The 13,144-nt window shown below is 37.6% G+C and overlaps 1 protein-coding gene across 4 annotated transcripts in view; it reads right to left on the bottom strand.

Moving 5' to 3' along the window:
- LOC141411449 (uncharacterized) overlaps positions 1-13,144 on the bottom strand; it is a 146,806-nt gene that overhangs the window by 73,089 nt on the left and 60,573 nt on the right. The window lies entirely within an intron of this gene.

Below are 13,144 nucleotides of genomic sequence, written 5' to 3'. Positions count from 1 at the left end.
GGTGCATTCTTTTGTGGAATATTTAATTATTCAAACCAAATAAGATGCTTCTAAAACTAATCAATCATTAGTACATATCATCCGTTACAAAAATTGGCTTCATCCTTCTGATGGACTCACAGACAAAGTAGGTCAATGAGACTAATTCTTAATCATCCAACAATGATTTGAGTATTTATTGCGTGCCAGATGAACAAGGAACATAAAGATAATCCCTTCTTTCTGAACAGTACAATACACAATGAGGGCCTTGTGCTTGCTAGGCAAGCACTGTGCCATTTGACCCATGCCTGCAGCCCTTTTTCCTTTAGTTTTCTAGAGTCTCACACGTTTGCCTGGGACCAGCCTCATCCTTCTGTCTTCACCCCCAGAGTAGCTGGGATTTACAGGCGTATGCCACCATGTTTATGGAATTTTGATAGATGTAGAAGGGGAAAAGGAAAGAAAAAACTCTAATTTGAGGGAAGGAAATATTCAGACAAAAAATGGATTATGTACTATGTAATCAAGAAGCTCAAGTTTGTTGATAGGTTGGTATGACTGATGCATAAAATTTGTGGAATGATATAGAAGGAGACATGGCTGAAAAACCTGTTGAGAATCATCAATGGCTTTGAATATCAGAAAAAGAAGTTTGAATTTAATTGCAGCATGACCACTCTAATAGCTATGAGTTACTGAGCACACATTATATCATTTAATCCTCATAATTACTCTATGAGGAAGATGAAATTATAACCTCCACTTTACAAACTGTGGTTAAAAGAGGCTTATTAAGATGTCCAAGTTCATAATACTATTTAAGTGTTGCAATTTAGATTCAGTCAATAGCTCTATAAATCCAAGAGCCATAGTAGAAATAACTCAACTATACTCCCTTGATTGTGGAGAAAACGGGGAGCAAAGTATTTTTTTAAGAAGGACGCATGACAAAAAAATTACAGTTCAGGTGAGGGACATGAATGAGGACAACAGTAATAAATAAAAAGAGAAAAAAGCAACAGAGGGGGAGAATTAAGAGATGAATGTGTAGTTTTCTATGCTGCAAAACAAATGAACACAAATGCAATCGCTCAAAGTAATATATATTTACCATCTCACAGTTTTGGTGGGTCAAAAGCCTGGGCAAAGCTAGCTAGGTCTCTGCTCAGGGTCTCATAAAGCCACATTCAAGATATCAGTTGGACTACAATCCTATTTATAGGCTTGGTTAGGAAAGAATCTGCTTCTAAGCTTACTCAAGTTGATGGCAGAATTCATTTTCTTATGGTTCTATAACTGAATTCCCAGTTTCTTGGTAGCTTTCTACTGGGAACACTCTCATTCTTTATCACATGCACTGTCCTCTCATAACATTTCAGCTTATTTCTTCAGAGCTGACAAGAGAAACTCTGCTGCTTGGAGTCTCTGGGCTCAGGGAAAATAAGACTTTTTGTTGTTGTTTTTAATAGCTAGTTTTATTTTAAAAACATTTTTATTAGTACAGTATGTGATAGTTATGAAGGGGGTTCACTGTGACATTTCCATACACACATATATTGTACCCTGGTTTGTTTCATCTCCTCCATTATTCTCCCTCCTCTCCCACTCTCCTTCTCTACATGACTGACAGGTTTCCTTGTTCCACATTCATACTTGTATAGAAAGTACCTGAACCATACTCACCCTCCTTTGCCCTCTTCATTTTCCCTCCCCACTCCAGCTAGTATTTTCCCCCATGACCTGTTCTACATTCCTATCCTTCATTGTTTTAGTTGGTTTATTAATCAGTGGGGGTTTGCATGGTATTTTACCTGAAAATGCATTGTATTTTAATCTGTCAAAACCCTTCCATTACTCTTCCTTATCCTTTTCCCCCTACCCTGTATTGTTCAACAGTTTTCAGTTCATTTCATTGTATTTTGTTCATAAACAGATGAGATCTATTTCAATATTATTCACTCAATTTCATTCTTTTCTTCTTTTCCTCCATCCTTAGTCTCCTCTAACAGTTCCACTTTTGGAACTGTTAGATGCTATATATATATAGCATCTGTATTTGGATCTATCTATTTTCCACATATGAGAGAAAAAGTGATCTTTGTCTTTCTGAACCTGGCTTATTTCACTTAACATAATGGTCTCTAGTTCCATTCATTTACCTGAAAAAAAAGACAAAATTTCATCCTCCTTTATGGTTGAATAATATTCCATTGTGTGTATATATTCCATGTGTGTATATGTGTGTGTGTATACACACTCATACATATCACAGCTTTTTTTTCATTTTATTAGGATATAGTCATTGTCCAGGGGGATTCATTGTGACAATTCTGAATAGGCTTACATTGTACATTGGCCAGATCACCCCCACCATCTCTCCACCTCAACCTCCTCCCTGCCCCACTTAAAGCAATTGCAAGAGGGTTCATCATTCTATTTCATATATGTTTATGAAGTCCATCAACCATATTCCCTCACCTTCATCTCCTCCATTCACCCTCCTCTCCCACAAGTACCCCCCCACACACACATACACTACCTATTTTACAGTTCTGTTTTTCATTATTGATTCCAAAGTCAATGTTCAAAGGAGTTTCTCAGTGTATCCCTGCTGATTTTGGTCAGTGCAATCCCTTTCTTCCCCCTCCCCCATTATTCAACAGCTTTCAGTACATATCTTTATATCCTCTACCTGCACAGACATTATGTATTTCCATATTATCGACTATCATTCTCTTCTCCTTTCCCTTCTTCCGCGAGTTCCATAGAGTAGTTCCACTGTTACAAACATGTTCTACATATTAGTTTGTACATGATCATGTTTGTTTTTGTGTATATGTTTATCTTTTGGATCTATCTTCCACATATGAGAAAAAACATCTGGTCTTTGACTTTCTCAACCCGGCTTACTTCACTTAACATGATGTCCTCCAATTGCATCCATTTACCTTCAAACCACATGGTGATATTCTTCCTTATGGCTGAATAAAATTCTATCATATTTTCTTGATCCATCCCTTAGTTGTAGGGCATTTTGGGTTGTTTGCATAGCTTGGCTATTGTCAACTGTACTGGGATAAACATCAGTGTACAAGTGTCTCTATTGTATCCTGACTCACATTTCCTATGGGTATATCCCTAGGAGTAGTATTGCTGGATCATATGGCAGTTCTATTTTTAGTTTTTTGAGGAGCCTCCATTCCATTTTCCATAGTGGTTGTACTAATTTACATTCCCACCAACAGTGTATGAGGGTTCCTTTTTCCCACATCCTTGTCAACATTTGTTGCTGTTTGTGTTCTTGCCATTCCAACAGGAGTTAGGTTGACTCTCAATGTGGTTTTGATTTGCATTTCATTTATGGTCATGGATGATACACATTTCTTCAAGTGTTTTGTTTTGTTTTGTTTTGTTGGCTATTTGGACTTACTCCTTGGAAAAATTTCTGTTCAGTTCATTTGCCCATTTCTTCTCTCATTGATTCTTTCAGAGTTTAATTTTTTTGAGTTCCATGTAAATTCTGGTTATTAGTCCCTTGTCAGATGTATAGCTGGCAAATGTTTTCTCTCATTCTGTGAACTGTCTCTTCAGTCGGGTGACCATTTCCTTCACTGTGAAGAAGTTTTTAGTTTCATGTAGTCCCATTTTTTAATCTTTTGTCTTAATTGCTGAGCCATTTGAGTTCTATTTAGGAAGTTATTGCCTATGCCTATTAATTCCAATGTATTTCTACTCTTTCCTGCAGTAGTTTCAAAGTTCTGAAACTTACATTAAGGTATTTGATCCATTTTGAATTGATACTTGTACAGGGTGAAAGACATGGATCTAGTTTCAGTCTTCCACATGCAGATATCCAGTTTTCCCAGCAACATTTATTGAAGCAGCTGTCTTTTTCCACTGTATGTTTTAGGTACCTTTGTAAAAAAATCAGCTGGCTGGATTTATGTCTACATCTTCTATTATGTATGATTGTTCTTTGTGTGAATACCATGCTGTTTTTATTGCCATGGCTCTGCAGTAAAGTTTGAAGTCAGGTATTGTGAAACCTTCAGCATTGCCCTTTTTACTCAGTATTGCCTTAGCTTTTGCCTTGGCTATTTGCTGTTTAAAGGCCCTTTTTAAAGGGGCTTCCCTGATTAGGACAGGCCCATAAAGGATGATTCCCTTTGATTAATTCAAAATCAACTGATTAGGGATCTTAATCACATTCACAAAATCCTTTTGCATTTGTTATATAGTCTAACTTAGCCACTGAAGTGACATCCATCATATTCATAGGTCCACACATATGGAAGGGGAGGGGATTACATAGGAAGAATTATACCAGGGGGCAGAAATCTTGGGGGCCATTATAGAATTCTGCCTACCACATTTGACTGCTGATTTGATACAAGGAGGAGGCAAAGACTAGTCAAGGTTTTTACCTGAGTAATTAAGAAGATGCTGATATTATTAACAGATATGACACACAAGAGAAAAAGAGGCTTAATGAGAAAGATAAATGAATCTTTCTCAGAAATATTCATCTTGAGTTAACAGTGGTACATCCATTTATCCTAAACCAATTGTATCAGTTTGTTTCAGAAGTACCTAATTTTTAATTAAGCGGTGTGGAGAAAAGAGGCTTCTTACATCTGGAAGTGATTCTATCATAAAATATACAATTTTTAAAAATGTTACAAATGGCCATTAACTTGAGAAACAATTAGCAATTTGAATATATTTTATATTCATGTCTTCTTCTTTTAATCCAGTAACTAGTCACAGGGTTTGTGGGTTCTTTTTTTTTAATTGAGTCATTTTGATAAATGCTCCTTTCAGGCTCTGTTATTTCTGAGAAATGGCCAAACATCTTTTTTCCTCCAGGAATGTTTATCTTAAAATATATCCAGTAATAGCTGAATAAGTTGTTTAGCAAGTAGATAAATGAAATACCAAAAATAGCCAAGAAAATATTAGGGTTATACTAATACAAATTGGGATAAGTAATCTAAACTCTTACTTCAAGCCATATGAATTATCCCATGGCTTTGAGATTCATGCAGATCATATGTTCCATGGTTCACACAGTGAAATGCAGAACATTTTTGCTGGCACAGTGGAGGAAAGAAATGCTTACTGGCTGTCTTCTTAATGCCAAGCTCTATGCTAGAATTTTCACATATGCTACCTCATTTCATTTCTAACAACTCTGAGGAAAATATTAGCCTCATTTTTTAAAATAGATAAAGCAGTTGAGGCTGAGAAGTTAAACATTTTGCCCAAGCTAGGAAGTAGAAGTAGTCAGGTTTCAGACTTAAATATGTCTTCTTGGCTTTACCTTTTTCTTTCTACTATTAATCTTTCTTCAGTTCTCAGAATAGGTGTGACTTCCTCTAAGAAGCCTTCCAACACTATTAGATTCTCACCACCACATTGTCCCTCAGCAGCCAATTAATTTCAACATTCAGTAAATTCTGGACTTCTAGGACTGCACAGACAGAATTCAAATTCCACAGGCCAGAACTCAAATTTTAGCTTTACAATTGCTAAATTTGCATCACAGAATTAACTAAGCCACAAGATTTTTCAGTAAAATAGCTTAAGAGATACCTGGCTCAATGGGTCAGTAGAGAGAATGACTGAGTGAATATAAACCCCTACTATTGTCATAAGACATTATTCTACTTATTGCACTGAGCTGTGATTATCTGTTTACTTTTTTGTGTTTTACACTGAATTGCAAAATCATCCCTGAAACACAGCTATATCTTCTTAGCTGTGCTCTTCCCATAGCCTAGCCCAGTACTTGTCTGGTACATTGAAGGTACTCAAAAACATCTCCTAAGAAAGGAAAAGAAGGGAGGAAAGAGTGACAAGACCATGCATTACACAGGTGTTCTCACTTTTCTCTGGTATGACCCCAGTACTGACAATACATGCAGATGAAAATAAACTATTACTTCCTTTAAGTTATACCTAAGGATCAGAGGCCTCAGCAAATGGAGTTTGTTATGACATCCTTAATGCCCAGCATGATCTAGAAATCCTAACAGTTAACTGGTGCCTAGACAACAACAAAGCCCAGGCAGTCTTTCAGCAAGTGAACATTCTCCCTCTTCAAGAACAATGATCGCCACCCTTAGTGCTGCAGCCTCAGAGTAATGTGCTAAGTTATCAGTGACCTCCCTATATCCTGAAATCCATACCCATTCCCAGCCAACCACTAACTCCCTCCAGAATTGTTATGAAAAATGCCCAAGGCTCACATTTTTTTTTATTTGATTCATCTTACTACATCTATTTCCACTTTGTCACCTGCAGTTTCTAGCAGGCCAGGGCCTGTTTTTATTCTTCTGGTGAAAAGAGCACACTTGAATTTGACTGTACATTTTCTGTACCCATTTGAAGTCATGCATACAAGTCAGAACAAAATATCCAAAGAAGTATGTTTAATTAATACAGGATCAAGCAGCTTGAGCACTCATAGGCCATGATAATAAAACAGGATTCTTCCTATTTTTCATGTTTCTTATAATATACGCAAAGTTCCAGGTATATATACAAATTAGGCAGAACTAACTACATAGAAGAGAGCTGAACATAAAGACAAAGAGGCCTATTCATTAGTGATGCAAAAACCCATTATTAAGAACAGATCTCTTCGGACAGCCTTGTGGATGCTGCATAATTCACAGAGCCCCACTGTACTTAGGAAGTGATGGTTAAATATTGAAAATCTGATTGGAAGCAGGAAGTGGCTTCCTGCTCTTTCCTGTAATTGCCTTGTCTGATTTTTCTCATGAACAATGTATCACTGGAATTTTTGACTATGATAGAGTGTACCCTCCTGAGAGTTCTGCCCTGAAGGCTAGGACTCCAACTCCTCAGGAGCTATCTGATGGAGGACTTCATACATCTCCTCTGCACCTGTCATCCCCTATTGCCTTGTCAAGCCCCAGGGTGTTCTGTGGAACTCATAAGCTTCTCCCCAGCCTGTCTCCTCCCCCCTCCCCCTACTGCCTCCTGCACATTATGGCAGCCTAATGAGTTGAAGACACAGAGCCAGCCAGGGCTTCTTATTACAATCACATTCCATTTTCTTCAAATAAATCCTGCTCAGAACAAAAGCAGAACCTTCTGGGCACAGCCTTTGTTGTGGATGTTTAATCATAACATTTTAGTGGGACCCAGACTATTTCGATGATTGCTTTCAAGTAATTTGTGATATACATGCTTAGTAGATGATGTAACTGCATACTGTTGCTGTGCTTTTTTGCTCCATCTCTTCATGTGATATAGTTTTCTATGACGGTATACTCTACAAATGCAAACAGATACATTTCCCATGACCTTAACCCTGACAAATAGAGTTGCTTTATGTAGTTCTCAGTTAAAAGTTTTGAAAGTTTCAAAATTCAGTCTCCTATTGTTTCTCAATTTGTGCTTTTCACACTTTTAACTATTTTAGATATTTCAGGAATATCATAACACTAATGAGATATTAGGACAAGAAAAATAATAAAGAGTACATAGGCTCTAATTTTTAAAAGCTTATTTTAAGTATGTTGGCTTTCCTAAAGTTTCACTCTCAATTAACCGACATGATAGAATAAAGCTTTTGAAAGATAAATGTTAGGGCTCAAGGTGTGGCTCAAGTGGTAGAGCACCTGCCAAGCCAAGAGTGAGGCATTGAATTCAAACCCTGAAGAATATCTAAAGGAAAACATCCAGAGTATGGTGATGTGTGAATATATACATAGAGTCAAGACAGAGAATTCATAATACATTCATTATGAGGTCACTCTATAATTAACAAGTGGGGTTTTTCCTAAAAGTTGATATATAAAATTCTATTAAAACTATCCCACCAAATCATTTTCTGTTTGTTTCATTTTTTGGTGGCAGTGGGGATTGAACTCAAGGCCTCACACTTGCTAGGCAGGTGCTCTTACCACCTGAGCCATTCCACCAGCCAGAAATAATAATTTTCTGGTTTTGTGTTTTATTTCCTTCTAGGATCTAAGGAGACAAAAAGAATTTTGAATAGCTGGAAGTGACCCTTATTTGTGCCTGTTAGTAATAGGCATTTTTCCAATGGATCCTTACCAGTATGATGCAGTGATTAAGAGCACTGGCTTTAAAATCAGACAGGGTTGAGATTAGAACATTTTTTTAAGTTTCTTAAAATTATAATTCTTATTATTTTAAAATAGTTTTAGATTCACAAAAATGGCCAGAAATAGTGCAGATAGTTTCCATTTATCCCTCACCCAATTTCCCTTGATGAGAATGTCTTACATAGTTGCAGGATATTATCAGAACCAAGAAACTGACATTGGGACAACACATTTTCAAGCACAGGGATTATTTGGATTTCACTAGTTATTGCATGAACTACTTTTGAGACATATATGAGTATATGGATAGCTCTATGCTGGGTGTAACTAGTGCTACAAGTAGGATACAAAACTATTTTATCACCACAAAGAAATCCCTTGGATACACCTTAAAAATCACATCCTACCCTCAAACTCAACTCCTGCCAATCACAGATCTATTCACCATTATGTTTGTCAATTTAAGAACACAGAAATAGAATCATATGAAATGCAATCCTTTGAGACTGGTTTCTTTTACTCAGCATAATTTTTTTAGAGTCATCCAAATTGTTAACTGTACCAATAGTTAATTGCATTTTTGAGTAGTAATTTTATAGTGTAAATGTTCCACAGTTAGTTCACCCATTCACCAATTGTAGGACATTTTGGGCTGCCATGGTGTAGCTCAGTGGTAGTGCACTTGCCAAGCATGCATAATACCCTAGGTTTGATCAGAAAGGAAGGACGGAAGGAAGGAAGGAAGGAAGGAGAAGGAAGGAGATATATATATATATATGTATTTATATATATGGAGAGATATATATACATACATATGTATGTATGTGTATGTATGTATGTATATATATATATATATATATACACACACATAGTGGTGATAAAATAGTTCTGTGTTCTACTTATAGCAATGGTTATACCAAGTATGGAAGTATCCACATACTCAAATACTTCTAAAAAATAGTTCATATTCATATATATATGGAGATATATACATATATATTATGTATATTTATGACAGAATGACAGATTATAAAGACATAGAAAGAATTTATAACTCCAAGATGACTCCCATATCTTTTGCTTGATTTAATTGGTGCAGACACCCAGTAAAAAGAATATGAGAAGAAGAGAAGGAACAAGAGCAATAAGATAAGAATTTTATATTTTTGCCAGGTATGGCCTGTAACTGTAGCACTCAGCAGGCTGAGGCAAGAGGACTGAGAATTCAAGGCCACCCTAGGCTACAGAGTGAGAGACTCTGTCTCAAAAAAAAGAAATCAAACCAAAAAAAAAACCAAACAAGCATAAAAGTCTTAGATTTTAGACACATGGAACTTTAAGTGTTTGGGGGACATCCAGGTACGAGAATCGACTGGGTAGCTGGACAACTCATGCATCTCAGAAACTATAAAATTGGGAGTCACCAGCATATTGTGATATAGAGTGACCATAGAAAAATCCTAGAGAAAAGAGCAAAAGAGAGTTATCATGTCTCATTTAATCAAAAATTTCTCAATCCTTTGACATGTGAATATAAAGTACAGAATTGGCTATTTTAAAATATAATGAAGACACAGGACATGAACCTATACTTCTTTTACAACTCCATTGTATCTTGAAGTTGACCCATTACAGCTCAAACACAAAAGAACAAAGTTAACTCTGAAAAGGTAATAAATACGTTTGGCTCTGTAAGCCATACAATTTTTCAGCTCTGTCAGTCTTTCAGTTCTGCCACTGTAGTATAGTGTAAAAGTAGTTATAAACAATGTGAGTGTGGTTTATTCCAATGAAATTTTGTTTAAAAAATAGGTGTATAATGGATTTCATCCCTGAGTCAGCTTGATAACCCTCTCTTTCTATTGGGCCATTTGGACTGGAATTCTAAGTGTAGAAACCCTCAGAAAAGTTCCATTGCTGGGAGTGAGTGGCCCCTATACAAGGGAGAAAGCTCAAAGAGAATAGTAAGAGCAATTCTTTGCTTTCCACAAACATAAGGTGTAGCTGAGGATGGATAAATGCAGAAGGTGATTGCTGAAGGGGAGGTCAATCTCAGGGAAGTGATAGGGATAACCTCTGGTTCCACTGCAAGTAGAAAGAAAATTACCTGAACCTTTTGGCCCAGCAGTAGTAGTGGTGAGATGACCCATGGGAGAGAACAAAGGTAGCAAGGGGAACCTGAGTAGTGGGAAGGTAATGGTGGTTTCATGGTAGGTGTAAATGAACAAAGACTGGCATAGAAGACTAGGGAACTATCAGGAAAACAGAATAGGGACAATAGTATAAGACAAGAAGAGAAGCTCAGATAAGAAGAACCAAAGAGATCTACTTCATTCCCATGGACACACTCAGAAATAGCTGGACAGTACTTCAAGTGGGCTACTTTCAAGTCACAATAATTTATAAAATAAAAGATGCTGCAATTGCATTTCTTGTATAATCAGACGAGGGACAAGATATAGAGGTAACATACATAAAGCTAAGAGAGCCTAGGAATTCAAAAGTACATTGAAATGAATTTTTGTTCATCATAGCATCTATATTTACTTGGAAAGTAATAATAATAAAAATGAAGAATAATGTTTTGATCATATTAAGATTGGCATGCAGATAGACTTATAAATTTACACTAGTTTTCGGATTATCCTCCCTCGCTGCAGTGGCTCAAAGTTTAGTCACATTTTGTGTTACCAAAAAAATGTAAGAAAAAGAGAGTGTGCTGATCCTATTTAGGAGGGAATCTGCTGGGGATATGGGAAGATCTGGATAAAGAAGCAGAAAATTATCCCAGTACCCTTCCTGATCTGATCCCTCCCTTCAGATTGTCCAGGTTACTTTTCATGTTCTTATTCTCCTTGTCTGCTTTTGCCCTTACGAACCACCATTCTTGCTTTCTTTGGATCTTTCAACTGCTATTCCTTCTACCCAGAACACTCTTGGGCTGGGGATGTAGCTCAGTGGTACAGCATTTACGTAGCTTGCATGAGGCCCTTAGGCTCAATCTCAGCACTTCAGAAAAACAAACAAGACAAAATCTATTCTCTTCCTCACCACTTTTGCCTAAAGTACTCTAGACATTTCCTCCATATCAGAAATGTTCCACTGTTTTAGGTTTATGGAATAGTGGGAAAAGCTCTCATCTTTTGTTAGCCATACATTAACTTCTACCTAGCTGTATACCTTTGAGTTAATTTGCCTTCCTTGAAAATTAATTTACTCATTAGACAAAAGAAAGAGCTAAAAAATATCAATTGTATGCAACCCAAAGAGTAGTCAGAGAATTATACATGACAAAAGAAAGGGCTTTGAATAACATAAGGCACTATAATTGGACATCTCCACAGGGAGTTTTCTATTGTTAGCCCAGAGCTCCTTCTCAGCTTCTTCCTCATATTCTCTTTGCCTCTCTTCAGTAGATAGCAGAGATTCAATTTCCTTTACTCTCCTATAATAATTGTTGCCTTCAATCCCTTTAAATGATGTTGCTCAAGACTGGTTATGTTCCCTTCCCATGACTGTATTTGATGACCCAAAGGACTCAAGTTGTCTAACTGCTAATTGCCAGCAGAAAACAAAATTATCAAACACACTGTTGTTAGTTCAAAGCACTAGAAATATTCTACAGTTCATGTTTCATTTTTCAGAGTAACTTAAACACCCTAGGATCTCTGCTGTCTAGCTTTCTTCTCAAGTATGAAGCTACACAAAACTTCCTTCTCCTTCAGACTCTGTTGTTAACAAAATTCCTGAGAACTTTCCCTCAAGGATACTTCTCCTACATTGAGAATGTTGCCCATAAAGAAGAATTGTCTCCTTGTCTGAGGTTACAACCGGAAATCTCCAGTTAAGGTGATCCATGAACTTCAGCCCTTTCACAAAAGATCTGACAGGAGAGGGAATGCATAGTCCAAGTGCTCCCACTCTCCATGTCAGTACCCCACACACAGTATTAACTGAACACTGAGCCCAACCTCAGCGTCCTACTCAATCCAACCTCTTAGCTAGACATCATCAAGATCCAGCAAGTAAAATGAAGTCAATTTGTTGCACCTATCATTCAGGTGGAAACTTTCTTTGAACGGTCACTCTTAAAGTACTGGAGTAACCTTGTATTGTTGGGGTCCGAGACCGGCCACCCTCTGAGAGGACAAATGACACTTGAGACAATGCAAGCTACAAAGCGGGGTTTATTTCTAGCTAGCTAGGGTCCAAGTATCCGCCCGACACAGCAGGTTTCAACAAGGACCCTGAATGCAAAGTTTAAGCAGGTCTTATACTCTTTAAAGCATCAATCATCGTCACATAGGAATTCCTCATGCCCCTGGGGTCACATTTTCCTGACATTGCCCACATCCTGGTGGTGGGGTAAGATTATTTATTGGGAACTGGAGAAACACCAGATGTTTACTTATCAGGTTTACCTGTCAGGAACTTGAAAAACACCAGATGTCTTAACATATTGACTCACATTCCGTTCAGCAAGATCAATCAGAAACACTCCCTGTTCCCAGAAACCGTTTCACCTCCCTTTGTTCCAGGGAGTGGGGCTCAAGGTTACCCAAGGGTCATGCCAGTTATAGCTGATTTTTAGGCTAGGTGGGCTGCAAGTTAAAGTACCCCAACATTCCCCCCTTTAGATGTTCATAATGAGGAATCATGCTCATTTGGGTGATATGCATAAACATGTCTGGGGCTAGGTAGCCCTTCATATTGCTGTCTCAGGACCATGAGTTGGACTGTACTAACTCGATCTTTTACAAAGGTCACTAGCTTATTCAGAATGCATGGACCAAAGGTTAAGATAAGCAGCAGTATGACCAAGGGGCCCACTAGGGTGGAGACCAAGGTAGTAAACCAGGGGGACCTATTGAACCAAGCTTCGAACCAACCTTCTTGGGCTTCTCTTTCCCGCTTCCTTTTTGCCAGTCCTTCCTTCACTTTAGACATAGACTCCCTAACTACTCCCGAATGATCAGCATAGAAACAACATTCCTCCCCTAAGGCGGCACATATTCCCCCCTGCTGAAGGAACAATAAGTAGGCCCCATCTGTTCTGAAGTACT

This window comes from Castor canadensis, chromosome 1, assembly GCF_047511655.1.
Source record: "Castor canadensis chromosome 1, mCasCan1.hap1v2, whole genome shotgun sequence".
Taxonomy (NCBI): Eukaryota; Metazoa; Chordata; class Mammalia; order Rodentia; family Castoridae; genus Castor; species Castor canadensis.
This window is presented reverse-complemented; position numbering and strand designations above follow the sequence as displayed.